This window comes from Dendrobates tinctorius, unplaced genomic scaffold, assembly GCF_039654945.1.
Source record: "Dendrobates tinctorius isolate UK_male_01 unplaced genomic scaffold, ASM3965494v1 ptg000293l, whole genome shotgun sequence".
Classification (NCBI taxonomy): domain Eukaryota; kingdom Metazoa; phylum Chordata; class Amphibia; order Anura; family Dendrobatidae; genus Dendrobates; species Dendrobates tinctorius.
Window position 1 is genome coordinate 24,771,228 of NW_027361960.1, and position 5,362 is coordinate 24,776,589.

At 43.6% G+C, this 5,362-nt stretch overlaps 1 pseudogene; it reads left to right on the top strand.

Annotated features, from left to right (window-relative positions):
• The first annotated feature begins 402 nt into the window (after window positions 1-402).
• On the top strand, window positions 403-4,850 carry LOC141072948 (uncharacterized; annotated as a pseudogene).
• Window positions 4,851-5,362: the final 512 nt, after the last annotated feature.

Here is a 5,362-nt window from a genome sequence, read left to right on the forward strand (position 1 = left end):
TCCCTTTATTTCTTTGAGCAGTATATACAGTATATATCTTGTGGTAGTTCAACTCACTCAGCGGTACAAACAGGAACACTGTCTCTTTAAATCTTCAGTTGGTTTATTATATGGCAGCATAAACCAACATGAAGGGGAAAGTAATCTCAGCCCTTCAGGCAAAAACAGGAAGGCAACAAAGAAAACAAAAATGCTGTAACAGAGTGCATACGTTTGTGGGTAGCAGCCCACTCTGCAGCAACACAGGTTCAGTCTTTTCTCCTCAGGTCCTCAGGACACAAACCACTGGAGATCCTCCGTCCAGTTCTGCTGAGCAAAGACTGCCTCTGGAGCCCAGCTATTTAAGCCCCAGACCATGTGACTGAATACATGACTGTGACATCACACAGGTCCTATCAGAACATGGCGGTGCCGACTCTGCAGGTGGAGATAAGGTAGACATCCTTCCACCCATTTTGTGGCTCTCCGAATAAAAGCTAGCCCATTTAGGCAAATTAGCTTAATCCTCACAAAACTTAGTGTGCTGGAGGAAAATACTCTGGGTTTCACATCAATTACGCCATTAAGCGTAGTGACACATATCTCCCCTCCAGTACTCTACCAGTGACTATACATATACATTTATATACATATTATAATTTTTTACATTTTAAAAATTACAAAAAGGAAATGGGCCAATGCAAAAGTTTGGGCACCTTGCATGGTTAATACCTAGGGGCATCTTTAGAGACGTGTGTGCTCAGATAGCTTTGACAATGGTCTCCAACATTAAATAGCTTGTTAAGCTTATATCTTATTCACTATCATTGTTAGGAAAGGCCAGGTGATGCAAATTTCCCATCTTTATAAAAACTCAGCTTCCTCTAACCTTTTCCCAAAAAGCAGCAGCTAAGCAGCTGCCTAGCATTCTGAAAATGAAAATGGTGGAGGCCCACAAAGCAGGAGAAGGCTATACAAAGATAGCAAAACATTTTCAAGTTGTCCTTTCCTTTTTTTTATTTTTCAAAATGTAATTAAGAAACAGCAGTTAAGAGGAACAGTGGAGGTCAAGATAAGATCTGAAAGACCAAGCAAAATTTCAGTGAGGGCTGCTCATAACATTGCTAAAGAGGCAAATGAGAACCTCAGCTTTACTGCAAAAGACCTTCAGAAGGATTTAGCAGACTCTGGAGTTGTAGCACATTGTTCTACTGTTCAGAGTCACCTGCACAAATATGGCCTTCATGGAAATGTCATCAGAAGAAAACCTCTCCTGCGTCCTTACCATAAAATTCAGAATCAGAAGAATGCAAAAGAACATCTAAACAGGCCTGATGAATTTTGAAAACAAGTCCTGTGGACTAATGAGGTTAAAATAGAACTCTTAACTAGTGTTGAGCATTCCGATACCACAAGTATCGGGTATCGGCCGATACTTGCTGTATCGGAATTCCGATACCGACTTCCGATATTTTTTCAATATCGGAAGTCGGCATCAGAATCGGAAGTTCAAAGTTGATTGACAGCCGAAATGACGTCATCATGATGCGCGGTGTGTGCGCATCATGATGCGCCGTCATTTCGGGCCTTCCGGGGGTCTCTGCCGGCCTGCCGGGGGGCTGTGTGGACTGCCCGGGGTCTGTACCGGCCTGCCGGGGGGCTGTGCCGGCCTGCCGGTGGTCTGTGCACCCTGTGGGGGTCTGTACCGGCCTGCCGGGGGGCTGTGCCGGCCTGCCGGTGGTCTGTGCACCCTGTGGGGGTCTGTACCGGCCTGCCGGGGGGCTGTGCCGGCCTGCCGGGGGGCTGTGCTGATGTCTGGGGGTCTGTGCAAGCATCGTCCGATGGGACTACAAGTCCCATCTGGCGATGCCTGCTACCATGACAGTGATTGACACATTAGCCAATGATGGGACAGTAGTAGTCCCATCATCCGGCTAATGTGTTAAATGTTAAAAAAAAAAAAAAAATACTACATACATACTACATACATACTACATGCATGCTACATACATACTACATGCTACATACATACTACATATATACTACATGCATGCTACATACATACTACATGCTACATACATACTACATATATACTACATGCATGCTACATACATACTGCATGCTACATACATACTACATACATACTACATACATACCACATATATACTACATACATACTACATGCATGCTACATACATACTACATACATACTACATGCATGCTACATACATACTACATGCTACATACATACTACATATATACTACATACATGCTACATACATACTACATGCTACATACATACTACATACATACTACATACATACTACATGCATGCTACATACATAACACATATATACTACATGCATGCTACATACATACTACATGCTACATACATACTACATATATACTACATACATACTACATACATACTACATGCATGCTACATACATACTACATATATACTACATGCATGCTACATACATACTACATGCTACATACATACTACATACATACTACACACATACTACATACATACTACATGCATGCTACATACATACTACATGCTACATACATACTACATATATACTACATGCATGCTACATACATACTACATGCTACATACATACCACATACATACTACATACATACTACATGCTACATACATACCACATATATACTACATACATACTACATACAATACATTCATAGCTGATGCTGCAGTTCTCTACCCAAGATCGTCGTGGGACACACTCGTGGACTGCTTCGGATCGTGGGTGAGTATTTTTGTGGTTTGTTATGTTAATATTTATTCCGTAAAAGACAATGGCTTCGGGGAACAATGTGACAAGTATTGGTAAGTATGTTACTCTATGTTATATGTACTGTATGTCTATGTATGTATTGTATGAATGTATTGTATGTAGTATGTATGTAGTATATATGTGGTATGTATGTAGCATGTAGTATGTAGTATGTATGTAGTATGTATGTAGCATGCATGTAGCATGCAGTATGTATGTAGCATGCATGTAGTATATATGTAGTATGTATGTGGTATGTATGTAGCATGTAGTATGTATGTAGCATGCATGTAGTATGTATGTAGTATGTATGTGGTATGTATGTAGCATGTAGTATGTATGTAGCATGCATGTAGTATATATGTAGTATGTATGTAGCATGTAGTATGTATGTAGCATGCATGTAGTATGTATGTAGTATGTATGTGGTATGTATGTAGCATGTAGCATGCATGTAGTATGTATGTAGTATATATGTGGTATGTATGTAGCATGTAGTATGTATGTAGCATGCAGTATGTATGTAGCATGCATGTAGTATATATGTAGTATGTATGTAGCATATATGTAGTATGTATGTAGCATGTAGTATGTATGTAGCATGCAGTATGTATGTAGCATGCATGTAGTATATATGTAGTATGTATGTAGCATATATGTAGTATGTATGTAGCATGTAGTATATATGTAGTATGCATGTTGCATGCATGTAGTATATATGTAGTATGTATGTTGCATGTAGTATATATGTAGTATGAATGTAGCATGTATGTAGTATGTAGTATGAATGTAGCATGTATGTAGTATGCATGTTGTATGTATGTAGCATGTATGTAGCATGTAATTTTTTTTTTTTTTTTTCACATTCAACACATTAGCCGGATGATGGGACTACTACTGTCCCATCATTGGCTAATGTGTCAATCACTGTCATGGTAGCAGGCATCGCCCGATGGGACTTGTAGTCCCATCGGACGATGCCTGCACAGACCCCCGAAGCCTGCACAGACCACCGGCAGGCCGGCACAGCCCCCCGGCAGGCCGGCACAGCCCACCGGAGCCTGCACAGACCACCGGCAGGCCGGCACAGCCCCCCGGCAGGCCGGCACAGCCCACCGGAGCCTGCACAGACCACCGGCAGGCCGGCACAGCCCCTCGGCAGGCCGGCACAGACCACCGGAGCCTGCACAGACCCCCTGGCAGGCCGGCACAGCCCCCCGAAAGGCCCGTACAGACCCCAGAGAGGCTGTACAAGGCAAAAACAGGGTTTTTCTTATTCCGATACCGGAAGTCCCATAGACTTGAATGGGACTTCCGGTATCGGAATCGGCGATACCGATACTTTTTTTTAAGATCGGCCGATCCATTCCGATCCGATACTTTGAAGTATCGGACGGTATCGCTCAACTCTCCTCTTAACCACCCGTTGGAGAAAGAGTACAACCCCAAAAATGAGGAGGACGACATGGTGGAGATGGAGGAGGAGCGATTACGGATGAGGGAGCACGTGATGAACGAGGTGGATGTGGATAAGGATCGACTGATAAATCTAGAAGAATTCCTGTGAGCAACGGAGAAGAGGGAGTTCCTGGAGCCAGACAGCTGGGAGACTCTGGATGAGCAGCAGATTTACACCGAGGAGGAGCTGCAGGAGTTTGAGAACCATATTTCTAAGACAGAAGATGAGCTGAAGAAGAAGAAGGAAGACCTGGAGCGCCAGCAGGAGGAGCTGCAGACACAGCACCAGCACATCCAGGCGCAGCGGCAGGAGCTGCAGCAGGTCGTGCAGCAGATGGAACAGAAGAAGCAGCCACTGCCGGTCGCTGTGTTCCCGGAGCCAGGAGCTCATTTCCAGCCAGCCGGACAACCTATAAGTCACTTGGCTTCTCCAGAGGTGGGGACTCTTCAGCCGCTGCCGCCAGGACATTTGCCAGACGTGGCAGTAGCGCACAGCCAGCAATCTCCGTGATCGCCACTGGCCGCCAGAGATCCACATTATCTGAACTACTGAACAGTCTGCCTACAAACTGCTCATCACCTGGGGTGCCCGCTGCCCCCCGTCCTGTAGTGGTTAGTTACCCTCACACCCTATTCCCAGGACCACCCAGAAGAATAAATTTTATTTTCTGTGTAGTGTAAAAAAAAAAAAATAGAACTCTTTGGCCACAATCATCAAAGGTATGTGTAAAGAAAAAATGGCACAGAATTTCAGGAAAAGAGCATCTCTCCAACCATTAAGCAAGGGTTTAATCTATCGTGCTTTGGGGTGGTTTTGCAGCCAATGGCACGGTGAACATTTCACGGGCAGAAGGAAGAATGGATTTAATGAAATTTCACCAAATTCTTCATCTAAACATAACGCCATCTGTAAAAAAGCTGAAATTGAAAAGAGAATGGCTTCTATAAATACATAATGATCCTAACACATGTCGAAATAGACGACCTCAAAAGCTGCAAGCTGAAGGTTTTACAATGACCCTCACAGTCCCCTGATCTGAACATCAATGAAAATCTGTGGCTAGACCTCAAAATAGCAGTGCATGCAACACAACCCAGGAATCCCACAGAACTGGAAGAATTTT